Below are 22,529 nucleotides of genomic sequence, written 5' to 3'. Positions count from 1 at the left end.
ATTGGGCTATAGCTCATGTAGCATTTTCTTTTATGTATGTACTGAAGTCATTCGGAGGGTAGCTGCTGGTCAGCAAATGCTATGAGGTCATTAAATGTTTTCTTGTGTATATCGGGTAGTTGGTGTAATGGCAGGATTGATATTATATTGATATGTAAGGAAATGTCATTTGAACATTACTATGTACATTGGGCAATACAACAAGGATGCAGTTAGGCATGATGGTGGGCAATTGTTCTTGCATAGTCCTGTGCTTAAGGTTTAGTGTTTTGGTGATATATTAGGCAGGTATTGACCTGGGAATCATTGTGATGCTACTATTGGTAGTTAGGTAAGTAAGAATTTAGCTAATATACAGAGGTTATGCTGGTTATGAGGTTATGATTTGTTACTTTAGTGCTGGAGAGGGAATTGTGGTTTAACTTCAGCCATTAGGCAATTGGTTATTTTGGCTATTTATATGATAGGGCTTTGAGAGGTGATGAAACGGATCCAGTTTGGTTAGAGAAGATGGAATATACTGAATGATCTTTGGCTTAATGCCTTTTAATGAGCAATTAGGTTGTTGGAAGTTTAGTACGAGAGAGGGGGAACAGCCTGGTCAGGCTGGTTGGTGGAGAAGAGTGGCAGATTTGCCCTCTTCTGTTCCTCCTCTGGTGTTGGATGTTCATTTCAATGAGTTGGGAAAGGAAATTGAGCAGAATGACACTGCTTGATAAATAAAATTAGTGACTTGAGGTAAGGATGGTTATTATTTGGAATGATGTGTAATTCAATAAATGGTAAATGAAGTGAGTGATGGGATGCTGCTTCATACGTAAAGTAAGCAAGTAGAGGTAAGATCACTGCTTAGTGGAGCAGGATGAGAGAGGTCACCCTGTCCTGACTAATATTACCTGCATGTTTATGCAGTGATTAATATCAACTATACTATGTTTCAGTTGTAATTAATTAATATTGATTAACAAAGTTATGTTTATGGAAGTTTAATAAAGGTCACCAAATGTCATTCGGTGTGATGTGTTTATTGAAAGGGACCGGGACAAATGAGGTTTGGTAACAAACCAGTTTGTCCAGGGACATCTTCAGGTGGGTGTTAGATAAATATAATAGTGGGAATTAAGAGGGTGGGGGGTGAAAGAGTTAAATGGGAATGAGGGATGATTGGGAGGAAATGAAGTAAGGGTAGGAAGGGCTTAAGTGGTTTAGGCAAGTGTATCTGGGAATCACATTTTGGTGAGAAAGCTACCTGCACTCCCTCCCTTTTTTAATAGCATAGTGGAGATTGTGGTTATTTTATCAGTCTGGGTAGGATGGAGAAGAGGGGAAGGCATGCCCTCTTCTGTTCCCCCTTGGTGTTGGATGTGCATTTCAATGAGTTTGGAAAGGAACGTGAGCAGTTGGACACTGCTTAATAAGTAAAATAAGCAAGTGGAGCTAAGGATGCTGCTTACTGGGTCAGGGTGACCTCGCTCACCCTGCCCTGGTTAACATTACATGAATGTTTATGCTGTGATTAACATCAACTATACTATGTGTCAGCTGTAATTAATAAATATTGGTTAACAATGTTAAGTTTATGGAAGATTAGTAAAAGTAGTCAAATGTCATTCAGTGTGATGTGTTTATTGAAGGGGACTACGACAAAAAGGAACTTGACTTAGATACGTTGAATGAGACATGGTTCAGGGTCATAAACTTAACTATTAGTCAAAAGTTTATAAATTGTTTAGCTGCTGTGGAAATTCAACTACATACGGAGGTGGTGTAGTTAATTTTGTACAAAACAACACTGCTTTAAAGCATGTTTACTGTGTTTGATAAATACATTAAAATGTCTCCATGACAACAGCTCTAAAGAGAAGATAATGTAACTACTCCTACATAACAGTCCTCAAACTCCTACACTGTTTATCAAATGCCTTATCCATTTGTAATGAATGTGCACCTTAGCTCATTAGTATTTTATGCTGTTGGTAGATCTCAGTTAACCAAACATTGTGTTGAACAGTATGGATGCTTCATGCGTACACAAAAAATGACTGTATCAAGATTAACGCAAGCTATCACTGAACCAAACAGAAGTGATGAAATTCTTTATCTTGACTTATACAATATATCACTATGATGATGATAACAACAACAAATTCAGATAGTGGGGATAAAGTTAAAAAAGAACTGAAATGTAATGCTCAAATGGAGCTCTAACATCCACAAAAGGTGTTAACTATGAGTTGTAGTTTGAGGAACAAGATTGTAACAATAAATGGGAGACCATAAGAAACAATATGCTATTTTTCAGAATAAAACTGAAAAGGATCAGAGAAGTGACCAGTGTAGAATAGTAAAATGACAGGTTGTTGTAGCTACTACTATAGTTACTTAAGCAACTCGAGCCATTTGTTTTATCTTTTTATTTTCTTTTTTTTAACTCACTAAACTGCCACTTTTAGCCACTGTAGAAGCAGCTAAACAAAATTAATGCAGAGTTTTCTGAGTGCGTATGAGTATATGTGTACATGTCAAAGAGTGAGAGAGAGATAAAGGGAGATAGAGACAGAGAGAAAGAGTGCATGGATTTCAACTTCTTTGCTCAAGACTTCTGAACAAATCCAACAATGATGGAGGTGAAAAGACCCAACAACAGGAACAATTTTTAATTCCTTAATTCACTTAAATTTGACAGAGGAAGAGATTTTGCATCAACATGATTTTCCTGAACAATAATAATAATTATAATAATAATAAGAATGAAACCATAGTGTCTGAATTTTTTGCCTGGCTATAATTCTAAAACATTTACCAGAAAAATCACACATTCTTCATGGGGAAAGGACAAAAATATGAGGTAAAATCAGGGTCATTCTGGAAATCAGGTACAGATGAGTGGTATGTGTTTGGGGGACTTGCAATGCTTTGCTTTTTATGTATTTTTCATTCATTTGACCACAATGAGTAATCAGACATTTAGCTGGGTACATGTGTCTGTGTGTGTGTGTGTGTGTGTGTGTGTGTGTGTGTGTGTGTGTGTGTGTGTGTGTGTGTGTGTGTGTGTGTGTGTGTGTGTTTGTGTGTGTGTGTGTGTGTGTGTGTGTGTGTGTGTGTGTGTGTGTGTGTGTGTGTGTGTGTGTGTGTGTGCTCGTTTGCATAGATATTACATACTTGGGTCTATATTATAAGATTGATGTTTGAAAACATCGAACAACATATGGTCGACACCATATGGTCAATGTATTGACACATCGACCTTATAAAAAGACAAAAAGAAAAAAAAAGAAAAAAAGTACCCTAACGGGTTTGTGCAGGGGGGCAAGCCCCCCTTACAGAGATTTCCATTTACACACTTGAGATTCTGAGCATTCGATATTCTTGTGTCAACAATGTCAGATTCGATATTGTCGGCTTTCGGGAATATAATATAGACCCCAAATACTTAATGTATATATGTAAACTTTCAATGTAAATTAGATTCTGCAACAACAACTGCATTAACTTACAGGAACTATTAAACATTAGGTGTCAGAACTGTTTACATCAAAAATATAAAAAATATATGCTTAGACAATAATGAAACAAAGTCAAACAATTTATCAAATATCCCATTTTCTAAGTGCCATAATGCCCTCCAGGGAGGATGTTATATGGGAAATAACTCCCAGTCTGTTGGGCATTATTGCTTGCATAATGCAGGTAAAGAAATCTGAGGAAGTTTTGATCTCATTGCAAGGCAAAAACAGGATGACCACTTCAGATAAAAAGGAATCTTCTGAGTGGTACAAAAACATTTAGTATTTTGTTCTGGATGGTATAAAATGCCTTGAGGCTACAAATATCAGCTCACTTTGAGAAATTGACCTAGTACACTAACCTGATATGTTAAAAGATGGAAACATAAAAAAGTTTTGTAGACATGTCTTTCCACTTCTTTGCTCATGACTTCTGGACAAAGCCAGATTTTTAAGTATTATTCTAATTCACTTAAGACATTACTAGATCAACAGGCTGTGCATCAACATGTATTTTCTGAACATTGAGAAGTATGAATCTCTAATGTCTGCCATTATTGACTGTAAGTATAGTACAGTAGAACAGAGTACAGGATGGGAAGGCAGGGAGAGGGGGGGAGGGAAATATAGTATAGTAGAATAAAGGAGGGGAGGTAGGGAAGGGGGTAGGAACTGGGTAACTAAGTAGTTTTGGAACAGGGGCAGGTACTTGTTTCTAGAAGGTGTTTGTTTAGTCTGAGTTTAAAATTCTTGAGGTTTGTTATTGCTGTGATGCTTACTGATAAGGCATTCCAGAGTTTAGCTACAGTGTAGGAGTATAGACACTGTCCATCTTTTTTATTTGGTCTGTGTAGGGTTACTAGTTGCTTGTCTTCAGACCAGAGAGTCCTGGTGGGTATGTAGGTTTGGAGGAGTGAGTTAAGAACAGGGCAGTTATTGGGATGATGTATAATTTTGTGTGCCATACTGAGTTGTAGGCAGTCTAGCAGATGTAGAAGTTTGAGCCAGTTTATGGCACTGAGGGTGTTTTGTGTTGCTGGAGGATGAGATGATAGTGAAATTGTAGGCTTATTGGATTAGGGAGCTTTGATGGGACTCAGTGTGAAGGTTTTTAACAAAGATGTTAAAGAGTAATGGACCAGGAACTGATCTCTGAGGAACTCCTGTGTTATTTGGTAGATAAACCTGGCTAAACCCCACCATAAAAGACAACAAAATTCTTCCACCTGGCTACCAAATCATACACAATGATAGACCCAACAAAATAATGGAGGTGTAGCTATACCCTTCTCCTCCACCTATACTGTAATGCCTTACACCAATCCCATCCCTTTAGTAACGCTGAAATTGCTACTGCTCTACTAAACCTAAACAAACACAAATCCATATGCTTAGCTGCCATTTATATTCCCCCTGGTAACAACATCCCAGTACTAGACGATATCCTCTCCTGGTTTTCTTCCAACATAAAAAATGAAACCTACATCCTAGGTGACACTAACAATAAATTCACCTACTCCATCTCAATCAATCAACCTCTTCAATTTTAGCCAACTTATAAACTCCCCTACCAGACCCAACAAAGATGGAGCCTCTGGCACCATCATCGACTGCATCCTTTTATCCCATCCCCACCTTATCTCAGAGTCAGGAATCCTTCCAGACCCCCTCAGCGATCACCTTCCAGCCTTTGCCGACCATCACCCTTGCCCCATCCAGCAACAGCACCATTACATACACACACACAATCTCACCCATTTCAATTCCCAAACTTTCTCGGATACCCTAAGACTTACAGACTGGCCCCCTCTAAGAACCCTGCCCCTAGACAGTGCCACTGCCTACTTCAATGAAACTTTAACAAAGATTCTCAACAACCATGCCCCTATTAGAACCAAATGTATCAGAGTTAAAATCTCCCCCTGGCTATCCAAGGAAACCACACTAACTATGCTACAAAGAGACAAAACCTGGAAATTATATCAAAAAAACTAAACACCCCAACCACCTACTCAAATTCAAGTAACTTTGCAACTCCGTAAAAATCTTCTAACCAGAGATCGTAAACTTCAAACCATCAAGTCAACTAACCCCAAAAAATTCTACTCCACAATCTCATCCCTCCTCCACCCAGGCAAAAAAGATGGCCCCTGCCCAAACCCAAACTTTACAGAACTGGACACCGGCACTCAGTTTAACTTATTCTTCATAGATTACATAGCCAATCTGTCCTCCTCCTTCCCCCTCCCCCCAACAACATCTCCCCCTCTACCCCTTACCCCCCTTTCAACCTACAACCCATCCCCACACATACTATAAAAAAACTTCTAATCCAACTCAAACCCAGCCGGAACGCAAAGGATGATCTTCCAGCAACCTTCCTAAAACTATATGCAGACAGCATAGCCCTTCCCATTTCCATCATATTCAACAGATCCATACAAGAAGCATATGTCCCATCAATCTGGTGCCATGTTTACATTATCCCCCTACAGAAAGGAGGAAAAAACACCGATATCTCCAACTTCAGACCTATAGCTATCCTTTCCCTTCTTTCAAAAATCCTCGAGAAATGTATCCATTCTCAACTCATGTCATATCTCAATCTAAACAACTTCTAACCCCCACTCAACATAGTTTACACCCTCGCCACAGTATCATAACTGCCTTCCTATCCTTTCTCAAAACTATAAATAAAGTTTTCCTTGTTTCTTGACTTATCCAAAGCTTTTGATACTGTCTCTCACCCTCTACCATTAACTCAATTGTCATCCCTTAACCTCTCCTCAACCACCTTACCTTGGTTCTCAAGCTACCTCTCTGAACTTCAACAGGCCATTCAATGGAAATCCTTAACCTCACCCTTTCAACACACCCCCACCGGTCTCCCTCAAGATTCTTTTCTAGGACCTCTGCTCTTCAATATATTTATTAACAATTTCCATCAAGCCATCCCAGATTCATCTATTATCCAATATGCAGATGACTCAACAATCATCTGTTGTGCTTACAGCTTATCCGACCTGCTTCTAAAGACTCAGTTAGACTTCACCAAAACAGAATGCTGGATGAAAAATAACCACCTTGCCCTTAATGCAAATAAAACTAAACTAATGATCTTCTCCCCCTCCAGAAACTCCCCAACAGCAAAAACTCCATCTCAATACTTAGTAGTGATAACATCCCAATTAAAATAGTATCTAATACCAAGCTCCTTGGCGTCATCATTGATGACCATCTAAAATTTGACATCCATATTCTATCCTCCATTAAAAAAACACCAAAAATTAGAACTCCTTTACAGGCACAACTGCTACCGCTTTCCTGCCACTAGAAAAACCCTATCTTCCTCCTACCTTTTTCCCTCTCTCATCTACAGTACCCCCTTGTTAAACAACCTCCAAATAGGCCTACAATCCAAACTCGAATCATGCTATAATAAAATAAGCAAATTTGCAACCAACTCAAAAAACTCCTCTCACCATCACCACTGCCACTCTTTCCATTCTCTATAGTGGCTCAAAGTTCCCAATTACCTGACTCTACTTAAACTCACTAACACCCACAAACTCATATGCAAACCTACTAGCTGCCCCTCTCTCTCATCTGCCTTAAGTCCCTACATCCCCAACTGCTCACTCAGATCAAAAAAACAAAACCTCCTACAGACCTACAAACCTTCCTGTCCCTCTGGTCACCTCCTACTTTCTTGCTCCATCTCTAAACTATGGAACTCTCTCCCTCCCACTCTTCACAACACCCCCTACCACACCAAATTTAAATCTCTTTTATTCTCTTCTCTCTCAACTAAGTGGATCTGACCACCCTACTCCCCCACCTAACCTCCCCCTCCAACCATCTACCTCTCCACCTTTTGCTTAAACTTATTCCTTCAATCTCTTCACAATACCCAATCAGGACAGGACAGTCATCAAAAAAAAAATTATATATATATATATATATATATATATATATATATATATATATATATATATACTAAAAACTATTTCTCGTTTACTATGTATTGAATATGTAATATCTATCTCCCTGTGTATCTACTGTATTGCATGAATCTTAATATATTGTATGATTGTATGATGTATTCCTCTGTGAAATCAATTGTTCATTTTTCCTCTGTAATTCTTTTGTATCTTTGCTCATATTGTTACTGTTTCTGGAGCTTTTCTCTCTGGGCCTCCACTGAAAATGGGCTCCTCATGGCCCAGTTGGACTTCCCCAGTTATCAAACTTAAATAAATAAATAAAATAAATAAATAGCTAGAGGGATTTCCCTGCCATTTCACACACTGCTGTCTGTCTGTTAGGTAGCTGTTGAACCACTGTTGAGTGGTAGGGGAAAGATTAAGTGTAGAGAGTTTTTGTAGTAGTTTTGAGTGAGAAACTATTGTAGTACTTAGATACATCAAGAAGTATTACCAAGGTTAGTAGTCCAGCACCCCTGGCTTTGTTGACTGTATCTGTGAAGGAGATTAATGCAGTAATTGTACTATGTGAATGTCTGAACCATGTTGGGTGGAGTAAGTAAACTTGTTTTGTAGAGTATGATTAAGTAGTTGCTTATGTATACATTTTTCTAACAGTTTGGACAGGGGAGATAGGATAGGGATGGGATGGTAATTGGTAATGTCATAGCACTTTCTACCTTTGTGTAAGGGGGTTATTATGTTTTTTTTTCCATAGGGTGGGAATGTAGGATTATGCGATGGATCGGTTGATGAGCATGTGACAGGATAAGCTATGGCATCAGGAGCATATTTTAAGTACTCTGGTGGAAGGTTGCCTACGGAGAGAGACTAGGGTTTTTGTTTATGGAGTAACCTATGTATGTGGTGAGTGGGTACAGGGTGGAGAGTAAGGAAAGGAAGATGTTGGTCAGCTGTAAGTGTCTTCTGTCACAGAAAGGAAGAAGAGAAGGAGGGATGTGTATTAGTTTGGGACGGGCTGGGGTTGTGTGTGGAGTGAGAGTTTCTGGGTTTGTTGGAGTGATTGAGTAAACTGAGTATACTGTCTATAAAATGTCTGTCAATGGCCGGATGTGAGTTTACTTTGGTCCCAGGGATGAGGAGTTGAAAAATGATATGCCAGAATTTTTGGGGTTGTTTTTGTGGGAGGTTAGCTGCTGGGAGAAATAGTGCTTCTTATCAATGTTTATCAGTTTTTTTTTTTTTTTGCTTGGTTGTGTAGTTCTTTATACTTTTGATAGTTTAGTTTAGGTCATTTTTGGTTCTTTGCCATTCTTGCCAGGTTTTGGCTCTTGTTACTAGTAAGTTTTTGGTTGGATTGGTTAGCCAGGGAGCATGATTAGTTTTTATTCTTTTTGTTAGGAGTGGGGCTAGATTGTTAAGGGTATCAAGAAAGATTTTGTTGAAGTGGCTGACAGCATCATCTAAGAGTAGAGTTTTTAGTATGGTCCAGTTTATTGATTTTAGTATTGAATTAAAGTCATGTTGGTTGAAGTTAAACACATTGGAGGGAGGTTTTATAGATGTGTTTTTTGGCAGTGTGGGTCATGGTTCTATATGTGTAGGTGGGCAGGTGGCTACTTAAAATATCTGGTAGGGTTCCAGAGTTGGCATATTTGTGGAGATGTGAAACCAGGATCCAGTCAAGAATAGATCCTTGGCCATTATTTTTTTGAATTCTAGTTGGAGTAGAGATGAGTTGGGTAATTTATGCTATTGGTGGGGTAGTTGGTGTTTAGGTCAGGACAGGATGTCTTCCAATATAGGGATGTTGTTCCCTGGTGGGATATATACAACAGCATTGCATAGCTGTTTGGTGTTATTGATTTTTAAGGAGGTTAAGAGAATTCCAGCTGTACAAAAGTAGAGAATGGGTTTGGGATATGGGAATAAGGTAAGTGTGTTGGGATAGATTAAGGCTATGCCTCCACCTTTTTTAAGAGTTCGGTCTGCTCTTGTTATGTTGTAATTTGGTGGGAGTAGTTCAGTATCTTTAATATGTGGCTTGAGCCATGTTTCAGTGACTGCAAGTATGTCAGGGGAGTTCTGTAGTTTTGTTGTAGATGCTGCATAGATTATGAGTGATAAAAAATAGATTTTTGGAGGAAGAAGTTTTGGAAGAGGTAGGGTTAGAAGTGGGACCTGGGTTGGGATGGATGTGTGGAAGGGACAGTGGAAAGGTTGGGTGAGTACTGGATTGATTAACAAATAGGTAGGGTGTTTTTGTTTATTGTTCATGAAGGAAATTAAATTTGACCAATCTAACCTGCAGAAAAGCCTTTAAAAACAGAATGGTTTTGTGTGTCTGTGTGTGTGTGTGTGTGTGTGTGTGTGTGTGTGTGTGTGTGTGTGTGTGTGTGTGTGTGTGTGTGTGTGTGTGTGTGTGTGGGTATGTGTGTGTGTGCCTGTACTTATGTGAATGTGCAGATTTTGAGGAAATGATAGTTGCCTTTTCACAGAAGAAAATATTATAAAGGAATTCCAAAACATAAGGGAATACAGGGCAATGGGGTCTGATGGTGTTAATCCTAGAATTCTAAAACATAAGGGGAAGCATAATACTATTAACAAAGGGCTTTATTAACAAATCATGAGAGAAGAGTAAGATTCCTATGTAATAAAAAAGACAAGTGTAACTCAGTCTGGCAACTTCTGAACTACCATTTTAAGCTCAGCTGCAGGAAAATTATAATAAGACTCAGTGTTGGTAGGGTACAGGATTCAAACTAATGTAACTTTATAACAGGGCTGTTATGCAAGCCAAATGTAGTACAAATATTAAAATCCACCTCAACTATGAACAATCTAAGGGATGATGGGTGGGTGCTGCCACTGAGACAGTGAGAAATTTGAGCATCTACTGGTACAGGTAAGCAGGACTTATGCAGCTGTGCTATGATCCCCATTCCCCCACCTTAGTGGCATTTTGAATAGATTCCCAAAGCTTACCATGCCTGGGATGTGGAAGGATTTGGATTGAAGAACCCTTGTAGAATGGTCCTAGCAAAGCCTGCCTGTATCTTAAATAGGAATCCAGTTTGTAGTGCTTTGTGAAGGTATGAACACAGGACTAGGTTACTGTCTCTGAAATGTTTCTAGAGTGCACCTCTTTCCAATATGCCATCAGAGAACACAAGGCCCGAGTCGAGTGATCCTTAACCTTGCCTGGATGAGATTTACCATGGTGGGAGTAACAGAAAACAATAGCAGAGGACAACCATCATGTAATAGTTTGCTTAGAGAGAGATTGTCCTTCCTTAGTCCACTTAGAATCCAAACAGCTGTTCAGTATTCCTAAAGAGCTTTGTTCTGTAAAGAGAGTACCTGGGCTGCCCATGCATATTCCATGCATGTAGAATCTTTTCTTCCGTGCTTTTTGGATCTCAATAGAAAACTGGGAGATTTATGGCTTGATTCCAGGTAAATTCAGACATAGCTTTAGGCATGAGTGATAGATTAATGTATAACACAACCCTGTCCTTGTGAAAAATCAGGTATACTTGGCCCACCATGACAGCTTGCAGCTCAGAGATTCACCTTGCAGATGTCAGAGCAATGAGTAAAATAGTCCTCTAAGTAATGACTCATAAATCAACCTGAGATGCAGGCTCAAAGGGTGGTAAAATAGAAAACAAATTTAAGATCCCAAGGAGGAAGACTGTGATTTTAAGGGGGACTCACTTGCAAAACAACTATCATAATTGTTTGACTGCAAAAGGAGATGAAAGAGAGGGATCCATGGCTAGACAACCTGAGATGGCTGCAAGATGCACTTTGGCATAAACATATACCAAACCCTCTCTAAGTAGCTCACACAAATATTTTAAAACCATAGGGGTAAAACCCTTTTGGAACCTCTGTTATTGGCTGGGCACCACCAAAAAGCACTTCCACTTGTAAACAGATGATTTTATCATTGCAGGTTTTCTTACCTCCTTAAATACCTGCTGCACGTCCTTGTGGAGCTAGTGCCTAAAGCTTATCAAAAACGAATCATCCTAGCTGTCAGTTGCAACTGCTCTAAGTTAGGGTGTACCATTCACCCCTGATGTTGTGTCAGCTGATACAGTCGGTGAGGAAGCTTGTGGTAATTGTACTTGGTCAATTCCATTAAATGAGAAAACCAACTTTGCCTGGGCCAAAAGTGAGTTACCACAATGATCTTTTGCAATTCTTTCCGAATCTTTAGAAGCACACTGAGAATCATTGGAAAGGGTACAAATGCATACAAGAACATTTCTGACCATGGAAATGATAGACTGTCTGTCTTCCAAGCATGGCTGCAATGATATTTTGAAGTGAATTTTTTTTATTGTCTGTTTTGAAAGGAGGCAAACAGATCTACTTGAGTTGTTACCCACATCTGTATCAAGTCCTGAAAGATCTCTACATGGAGCATCCACTCCTGAATGTCTGTTCACGGTCTTCTTAGTTAGTCTGCCACTGTTTTGCTCTGACAGAATGTATGAGGCCTGAAGGGTCAGATAATGTTGTACAGCCAACTCCCATGCCATCACTGTCAACTGGCAAAGATGGTATGACCTTGGCTCCCCCCGGAGTTCAGGAATCACATCATGGTAGTGTTGCCTGTGACCACTTCATAAGCGGTGAAAAACGTTTATGGCATGAATCACTGTCAATATCACTTTTATGATTATGATTATGTATTTTGGCATGTCCTGAGGATGCCACAAGTCTTGTGCTTGAACTCCAATGGACACTACTCCCCACACAAATTCTGAAGAGTCCACCTGGACAGACTGGACTGGGGTCTGAAAAGACAAAGGGAGTCCTGGATTCAGATACAGTTGATCACTCCATCACTGTAGTTCCTGTTTCGCAAATCCATGTACCAGTACAGGGAAATCCAAGGGATGAAGGTGCTGGATTCAACTATTCTTCAAGTGCCAGTGAATTATTCTCATATGTGGTCTGGGTACTGGTATCATGAGAATCACTGATACCACAAGACCTAGAACTTTGAGGAAAGTTCTTGCTGAGGTCAAGCTTAGAAGACAGAAATCCAAGAAAATGCACTGATAAGTCAGAACTATTTGTTCTGGCAGGAAAACCATCTTTTTTACTACATCAAGCCAACATTCCAAGAAAACAAGTCATTGAAAGGGTGTGAGGAAGAACTTAAGAAGATTCAGTTTGAAGCTGATGTGGGAAAAAAGATGCAACCTTGTCTAAGGCCTCCAAGCACCTGGATTCAAAATGTGCACAAATCACTAAGTCATCTAAATAAGGAAAAACACAGATTGCCTAGGGTTCTGCAACAGGCAACCAATGAGGCTAGACATTTTGTACACACTTGAATTACAGTAGAAAGCCCAAAGGGTAATGGAAAAAAACTGATAATGCAAGCCAGACATAGCAAATCTCAAAAAGAATCCTAAAATTTGGAGCAATAGGAATATGATGATAAGCATCCTTGAGATTTAGAGTTACCATGAAACAGTGGTCTGGAAGCAATACCAGGACCAACTGTAAGGTGAACACTTTGAATTTCAGAACTTTTCAAAGGTATTAAAGGAAAATATAGGACAGGTCTCTAGGAGTGCTCATTTTTTGGTACTGAAAAGATTCTGGAGTAAAATCCTTTGTCCTTCTGTATTGCAGACACAGCTTCTATGACACCTGCTTCTACTAATTGATGGCGCACTGGAGGAAACAGCCTGGTCTAGTCTAGTGGGTCTGGAGGAATTCCCTTGAAAGGAGGAGGACTTTCTGTCCACTGCCAAGAATACCCTCACTGACTTATTCTCAGAATCCATTTGTCTGAAACTGAGGCCCAGCTGCAGGACTGAGAGAGAGCTTGAGGGACGGAGGAAGAAAAGGAAGGGTTGGGGGGCTGATGGGATTCCCTGTGACTTGGCATAGTCATTCCTTAGCAGGGGGTGATCCTTTTTCAGAAAGCAACCCCTCTTGTTTGGTTTTGAATAATTGTCTTGTCATTTCCTTTTGGGTCCCTGACTTTTGTTTGGTTCGGCTTTTTCTTTGTTCTGTCCCCTAGAATGAAGAAGCCTTGTTTGGGGGAGAACTTGGGTACATGAAACATCCTAGATGCCCAATGCATTAATCTGTCTGTGTTATTCCACTGTTTGAGAATCTGTGTAACATAGGGCCCCAAACAGCAGTTTAGAAATTAAAGGTGCATTCAAAAATGTGTTTTTAAATAATCAGAGAAGTTCTGATTGCATAAGTAAGCATACCATCTTAAAACAATAGAAGAAGCAACATTTATCAAGACTGTATCTGCACATTCAAGCACACCTCTCAAAGTATGTTTGGAAATCTGAGCCAAATTAGAAACAATTTCATTCACGTAAGACTGCTTCTGTGCAGATAAGGTAGCAGCAAAATCAACCAAACTGTAGACTGTAAAATAAATTTTCACACACAGCCCTGGTAATGTAACATTCTAAAGGCAAGATTATTAGAAATAAATATCCTTTTGTCCTGAAAATCTGATTATTTTCCTTCTTTATCAGAGGACATTGGATTAGATGAAGCAAGGACTTTTTATTTAAGCAGACAGCTAGGTCACACAGTATGGTCAGCAGTCACATGATAAAAGAGAATTGTCATATCTGAAGAGATTGTAAATTTTCTCAGTGCCTTTTTAGCTACTGTTGGCATAAATACACGTGTTGGAACTTTAAGCTCAAGATCACCTTCCAAAAAATCAGAGTGACTGAACACAGTGTATACTAGGAAATCACCATTGTACTCATCAGATTCCTCATCATCCTCTGAAACAACAGAAAGTTCTCCAGCTAGACTACTGCTAGAACAGTTGATGAGAACACAACCACCAGAATTAGCTGTCTGCAGAACACTCATAGCAAATAAACCACATCAGCCTTATAAACAGCTATAATCTGAGTTTAAGCTGTATGATGAAACTTCCTTTCCTTTCTTCTTGTGAAGTTCACAACTGGAAAAATATCTGGGAACAGAGTTCTTTTACCCTGATTTGGTTCTGCCATACCTATGTCAGGTATTGGAACAGCCCCGGAAGATATGTATAACTCCTGTTCCATAGCGGCCAGAAAAGCTACACTAAACGGAGATGGGCAAACGGTAAGGAGTCTGAATGCTGAGCAGTGTCTTGGACATAATCACTGACTGCAGGCTGAGGCATATTTTTATTTAGTTTTTTTGTTTGTTTTATTTTAGGTGCAATCAGATTTGATGGGGGGGGGGGGGTGCCAGAGTTAGGATTCATCAAGACAAGGGATAGAACACCAGCCAGAATAATAAACTGACCATACTGGATAATGCATCGCAATAAGCACTTAAAAGTTTATAGTAATAAGTATGTCCCCAGTCATAACTAAACTCTGACAAACTTTGCTACTGTTACAAACAATATATGTATATTTTGAAATGTGTTCAGGATTATTTTACAACTGACAGAAGTTAATGAATTTCCAATACACAAAGTCCAAACACCAAAACAACCAATGTGCCAAACCATTGTTAAAAATTATCTCCCCACACTTTAATCGCATTAACCTGGCATAAAATAATGTTTAATAGCAAGTTAAACTGTATTTTCTTATCAGACAGTATAGGCGCAGGAACCATAGAGCAAGTGTTGGGGGGGGGGGTAGTGCCCCCCCCCCACTTTTACAGTTGCAAGAGCTGTAACTCCATGGAGTATGGAGGACTCCTGCATGCGTCACATGCTAATGTGAATTAATTTAAACACAAAGTGGAAACACTGTGTTCCTTTCTGATCACCTCATTGCTACTGCTAGCACACGCTCTGCTGCCTGAATTATCAATGGTAAAGAGAAGTGCTCCATTACTTATTTTATGCAGAAGTGCTCCGTTACTTCCGTTACCTATTGCATGCAGGAGAAGTGCTCCGTTACTTCCATTACCTATTGTATGCAGGAGAAGTTCTCCGTTACTTCTTTTATGCAGGAGAAGTACTCTGTTACTTCCGTTACCTATTGTATGCAGGAGAAGTACTCCGTTACTTCCGTTACCTATTGCATGCAGGAGAAGTGCTCCGTTACTTCTTTTATGCAGGAGAAGTACTCTGTTACTTATTTTATGAAGGTGTGTGTGTGTGTGTGTGTGTGTGTGTGTGTGTGTGTGTGTGTGTGTGTGTGTGTGTGTGTGTGTGTGCATGTGAATGTATGCATGCCTGCGAATGTGTGTATGTGTGTAAGGGGATGAGAATACAAAAGCAAGAATTAGGACAAGCAATGGTTATGCATTAGATGCATATGGAATTTCAAATAGATAATGTGATTATTTCAAGCAGAGAATTAAATGATTAGGAATTATGTTTGTTAGTTCTCGTTTATATTTTGTACTCTCTGTTACCTCTTTGCCTGATTTATTTTTTGATTTACATTGCTTTTCTTCAAACTTACATCTGAAGTTGTTGCATTATAAATGGTGCAGTGTGTGTGTGTGTGTGTGTGTGTGTGTGTGTGTGTGTGTGTGTGTGTGTGTGTGTGTGTGTGTGTGTGTGTGTGTGTGTGTGTCCAAGTCTGTCACTTTAAGACCCTGCATTGTGCCCCCTTATTTAGCCACACTTTCTTGTTCAATATTGCTAGTGGACTGATTAGCTGTAATCAGATATGACCCTGCTATTTGTATTAAAGATGTCAGAGACAAGATCTTTTTTTTAAATCCAATTCTGCCTGTATGTTGTTAAAGTGAATTTACTGCTGATTTATTAATACTGTTTATTGTGCTAGAATTCTGCTCATTGGACACATTATGGCATTTTTCTAATGAGAGTAGGGCATCCGTTGATGTTCCAGGCATTCTACTCACTTTTGTTTCAATTTAAAAGTTAATTTTCTCTTCAGCTGTGACTTCTAAGTGTAGCGTTTAAATTGTGCTGTACAGTAGGAACTTCTGCTCTATTTAGCTGGTCTGTTTTGTGCTCTTTCTATGTTTCTGAAACACATCAGGGAAGTGTGCATTTTATTTAATCCAATTCCATGTATTTACTGATAACCTGTTAGTATTGTTTACTGTGCCAGAGTTTTGTTCTTTTGGGGAAATTTTTGGATTACAAAGTATGCATTCTGGGTATGTTGCTTTCCTCAGGTTTAATTGATTTTCTAAATAGATTTGTCTTTCTAGTGTAGCATTTAAATTGTACTGCATGCTATGGCCTCTTTAATTTATTTGATTGGACTGCTTTCTGTAATAATTTCATAGTTTCATAGTTTAGTACTAGGCTATCTGTCCTGGGGCATTTATAAGCCTAGCCATAGTGATGTGGCTTTCGCCACCCCATGTAATGGTACAAATTTGTACAGAATAGATTTAGAATACTGTGCCTCTGTCTAGTAGTGACACAGTGAAGACCCCCTTACATAATAGAATTAGATTACTGTGCCTCTGTCTAGTAGTGACACAGAGATGACCCCCGGGGTAAACCTATGATCTCCCATCCACTCGTCAAGATTTCTCTTGAAGAGAGTCAGTGAGGGGCTCTGCCTAACATGAACTGGGATTCTGTTCCAGAGTATGGGAAGCCTCTGACTTATAAATCTGTCCCTCCAGCATGTCCTATTCATATTTGTGTTGAGGTTTAAATCTTTAGCTCTCGTGGTTCTGATGGATTTGGATTTTTTGAGGTGGAGCATGTCCATCAATTCCTGATTGGACATGGCCTTGTATGTCAGGAACAGATCACCTCTGAGTAGGCGGTATGCTACTGAATAGAGCTGGAGTTTCTTTAGTCTGGCAGCATATGACATATGTTGGAGACCCTTGATCCTCTTGGTGAGGTACTTTTGGGGTCTCTCCAGCTGTTGCAAGTGCCGGGTGAGGTACATACCAAATGGGGCATTGTACTCAATCATGGGCTGGATAAGAGAGGAGTACAGGGGTACAATGACCTCCTTTGATCTGGATGTGAATCCCTTCATGATAAGGTGGGCAAGGTAGAAAGTCTTTCTAACCACTTTGGCAACGTGGGTGTCAAATGAGAGGTCACTATCAACTTGGGTCCCCAGGTCTCTGATTACATTTTACATACTCAGTGGGTTACTGTCTATGTGATAATTTGTGGGTACCTTGTTTTTCCCAAAGGGGATGACTATACATTTTTTTGGCATTTAGTTTAAGGCCATGACTCCGGCACCAGTTGTCCGTTTCAGTGAGGCATTTCTGTAGGATGTATGTGTCAGCTGGTGTATCGACTATGGCGCCTAGTTTGCAGTCATCTGCGAACTTTGTCAGCCACAATCCTCCCATGTTTGCTTTCACATCTGAGAAATAAATGCCGAACAAGAGGGGTCCCAGGACAGAGCCCTATGGGACACCACTTGTGACTGGCTTTGAGTCTGACATGGCTCCAGCGATTTTGACTTTATGGGTTCTATCCTTTAGCCAGTTTGCAACCCATCTTGTGACATATGGATTTACATTTAAGCTGTTGAGCTTTTCTATGATGCCTGAGTGGGGTATTGTGTCGAAGGCTTTAGCCAAGTCCAGGTAGGCTGTATGGACTGCTTTGCCCTCGTCAATAGCTCTAGTGACTGTTTTGAAAAAGTCAACCAGGTTCAAAAGGCAGGATCTGCCCTTTACAAAGCCGAACTGGGTGGGATCAAGTGTCTGTAGGTCCCCAATGTCATATTTCCTTGATTTACACTTCTGCTGAAATGACCATCTCTAACATGATTTGATCATTTTAATAGTCTCCTTGATACCCGAAAAGTGTGATCTTTGCATTTATTCCAATTACATCAGAGTGCTTTTAAAGTGCATTTGCTGGTGATCAGTTAATAATGCCACAGGTCATGTTTCTATTTATGACACTTTTTTACCTTTTTCTAATAAGAATATGATATCTGCTGGTGTTCTGAGTGTTTTGCTCAATGTAGGCTTAATCTAAAGTCAATCTTTTGCTTAAATCACTCTATCGGTGTCCACGAATCAGGATGAACGTGTCACTGCAGCAATCCACTAACACAACATCACCATATTCACATTATTCAGGCAGTCACTAGGTTTTCAACTACAACCCTTCCACTTCCACTGAGTCTACATGTCAAAGAAGAAAAGGCCTAGCAAATGGTAATGCTGTTATTTGGCACACTGACTCACTAGGCTGGATTTACTTCTCCCACAGTATGTGGATGGATCGCTGATACTGTACTGTGTTGTACTTTAAAGGGAGTGGATGCTGCAGTCCTGTGAATGTCCTCCTTTGGAGGAGTTACCTAGTAACTATGAACCTGTTATTAGTTTGCCATCCATTCCTTATTGCAATATTACTAGCTTATTTTTTAATGTAACATAGGCAATTTATTCTTCAAGGGCAACAGCCACTTTATTTGTAGATGAAACAATGAAATATAATTTTTTTTTGCTAGCAGCAACCTCTTCATTAGTTACAGATCCCTTTAATGTGGAATTATTTAGATGATTTACTTCTGCAGACATTTTGCATATTTACTGATATTGGTGGATTGCAATGACAGACGTCTGAGTGACCTTTTATGGTTGAAATGTTCTGAAATGGGAAGTTTTGTCATTATTGGTTCATACATTTTGTTTCATTGCTTACTAGAAGACTGTTCAAAACTACATATTTAAAACACATTCTAACAATTGGTGCTGTATTATACAAGGAATATAATATAATACAATCAGGAAGGTGAATCAAAGAATGCATACTTGTATGTATGGCCCTACAAACGTGTTTGAAAACAGCCCAGAGGAATGTGTGAAAGGCTCAAAATCATGGGTAAATCTTAAGCATTATTCTTGTTACCAAAGCAATGAATGAAGGTAAAACAGTTCACACCACATTACCTTGACCTGGCAAAGCCTTTTGACACAATCCCCTACTCAGGTGTAGCACAAAAGATGAATAATGTAGGAGCAAACACTTGCATCACTAGCTGAATTGCCAACTTGCTCACAGGATGCAGGAGATCAAAATAGGGGAAGAGACAGTCACCAGTGGAGTCCCCCAGGGTTTGGTGCTGAGACTTTTTCCTGTTTGGCATATACATCTCAAAAGTAAAAAGAAATACCAAAGGGCTTTGGCTGCCTAAGTTTGAGATGACTGCAAGCTAGGAGCAGTTATTGAATCCCCAAATGACTTAACCATCATGCAGGAAGGTTTGTCCCAAATAAAAGCTGGTGTCAAAATCATGACAATGCCCTCTGAGAACTGACCCAATTGTTTGGTATTTGGGAACTTGTGTGTACAGTGACCTAACTATTAAACAACAAGTGCCCAGAGACATAAGAAAACCTTTGTATACTGCACAGCTTATAAACAAATTGATTGTGACTAGATCTAGAGATGTTGTTGTCCCCCTTTACAAAGCTATCATTAGGTCAATCATTTTGTATAATGCCCACTTTGGCACTGACATGTATCTGTCCAGCTCCATGCAACAATTGGAATGCCTTCAGAGATACCTTACTAAAAGGATGCAAGTCATAAACAACAGATTTTGCATGGACCACCTCAAAGATTTATTACTATACTCAGTATCCTACAGAGTGCTTAGAAGTGACATGTCTGGCATACAAGGCATCCTCCGACCTAATACCGATGGACCTACTGAACATCAAGTGAAATGGCATCAGAAATACTCAGTCCAGGTATCTAAACTGAATGTTGTGGAGAAATGGATATATATCACAGAGACTACCAGTGTTCCAGAACAGACTATCCATAAAAATAAAACAAAGCTCATCTGTCCATATTCAAATGCAACTTGGATCTAAGGATGGGTAATAGAAAATGAACTCCAGTATTGCCCCTCATGCCACTGGATAGAGACAGTTCCTAAATGCTTCATCCCTTACATGGGTCCCCTCAAATTATCTATGGTATGATCAGTTATTCTCACTAGGGCTAATATACAATTATCAGCCATTGGATAGGTAAGACCAATCAGAAAATGTTAATTCAAGCACCAAAAGGGATTTGGATAAGCTTAAAATATCCTCCAAGTGAACCTATGTTGTGGTAGTAAATAGTTATAAAAACATTGCCCTTTTTAGATCACTAAGTGCCCCTCTTACCCTCTGCCCCTCCAGTCTTCAACAGCTTCCAGCGCCTGTGTCAGACAGAGTAAAATCTCTGCAATACATTCAAACGACTTCATTTGTGGTAAACTTGTGATGCAATGTTAAAAACATACAGACTAGAGTCATACATATAAGTGCTACAATAGTTACCTGTCAAATGATGAAAATAAAGCAGCCTAACTACAGTAAAGACAGGCCTCTAGTGTCTGACAGCACATATATACAATGCATTTCTGAGAGGAATAATGAAAATTTCCTCGGAAACAGTAGAAACAAACATTTCTCAAAGAAAGAAGCCAAATAAACACTTCTCCAAGCAGCAGTTCCACAAGAATTACTATAAACACTTCTTCTTTTGGCTTTCCCCAGTTAGGGGTCACCACAGTGGATCATCCCTCTGCTCATGATTGGCAGTAGAGTTTTTATGGTGTCGAGTTGCCAGCCATGGAAGGCACACACATGCACAGATCCATGTCTAGGGCCAATTTAGAGTATTCAGTCCACCTACAGCATGTCTTAGGGATGTGGGAGGAAACCGGAGCACCTGGAGGAAACCCACATGACCAGAGGGAGGACATGCAGACTCCACACAGAAGGCACCCCAGCCATGAATCGAACCAGAGAACCTCTTGCTGTGAGGCGACAACACTAACCTCTGCACCACCAAGAATTACTATAAACACTAACAAATAAAATATAATAAATATAAATTTTAAATAATCATACAAATAGAAAGAGAGCACTATATCTAATAATAAAATGAGAGAAAAGGGGGTCCCCAGATGCGGCTTATCTGAGCAGTAAGCCAAACACATCAGCACTAGATCCTGTAAAGAGTCAGATGACTTTCTTCTTTGGATATCAGAAAAAGACTGAACACTCACTTTCTGTGACAGCTGAAGGCTTCCCTCTCAGGACATGCTCAGCCAGTCAGCTGTCCCATTAACAGACAGGGAGGAGAGTCTGAGCTTTTGAAGGCTGACTGGTACTAGGTTACCTTAGTAGTGGGAATGATGAACACTGAGCAAAATGAATCTCACCACTGTGGTGGAATGAACAAATCAAGTGGGTGCAGGAAGGGCAGTCACTGTACTAATCCTGCAAGCCAAAAAAAAAAGAAAAGGGAAGAAAAATTATGTAAAATCTATAGCAGAAGACATAAACATGGAAACTAGAAGGACTTAAGGTGCAATACAAAAGAAAGAGGGCAACAGCAGTCAAAAGAAAAACGTCTAGGTACCTCAAAGGAATCCAGAGAATCTCAGTCGGTACCATCTTTCAAAAAAAACCCAACAACAAACATATGCAGACGTATGGAGTGTTATGTTATAATGTTCCAGAAAAGGTAAAAAGGTAAAGAATAACTGAAACAGTCTTCCTGAATAACCGGCACCATTAACAAGAGAAAGAAGTGGGAGTGCATGGGGCTAAGGAAGGCAAGGAAGGCTTCTATCAAGAGCAGGAAAAAAGAAAGAAACTATCATTTATTCAGTTGCTAAGAAAACAGGGAGAGTAGATAGCTTACTTGGCTATCTTCCATCAAAACCAGTGTATGTGTGATTCCATTTAACTATATCTGTGACCACACAGATGGAAACTTCATAACAAAAGGAGCAAACACAAAAATGAAAATGGACTTTTTGGTAGTTCTGCCTTTAGAGCTAGAACTTACTCTTGCAGATGACTAGAATAAAAGGCAAACAGCAAATTCTTCATGAAAAACATTCAGGCCTTTCACAGAAAAGTCAGGTTTGTAACACTGCTGTAATATGGCTAACTGACCTTTCATTTTAACTGTTTAGTAACATAGGTGACTGATAGCACTCGTGTAACTATACTGCAACACAGGCCGATGATCTGTCACTATAACTGTTACAAGTGACCAACCAATCCCTGTAACAGTTATGCACATAGGTTATTGACTCATCCCGAAGTATAGAATAAGTGATAACATCAGTCATGAAGTAATTTTGCTCACAGTCAATGTTTTTTTTTTTTAACT

The 22,529-nt window shown here is 39.5% G+C and overlaps 1 protein-coding gene across 3 annotated transcripts in view; it reads right to left on the bottom strand.

Annotated features, from left to right (window-relative positions):
- The window catches only part of LOC122816610 (regulator of G-protein signaling 11-like), a 1,281,503-nt gene that overhangs the window by 235,002 nt on the left and 1,023,972 nt on the right, over positions 1-22,529 (bottom strand). The window lies entirely within an intron of this gene.

The sequence above is a fragment of the Protopterus annectens genome, chromosome 12.part0 (genome assembly GCF_019279795.1).
Source record: "Protopterus annectens isolate FY-2018-M chromosome 12.part0, PAN1.0, whole genome shotgun sequence".
NCBI classification, from domain to species: domain Eukaryota; kingdom Metazoa; phylum Chordata; order Ceratodontiformes; family Protopteridae; genus Protopterus; species Protopterus annectens.
This window is presented reverse-complemented; position numbering and strand designations above follow the sequence as displayed.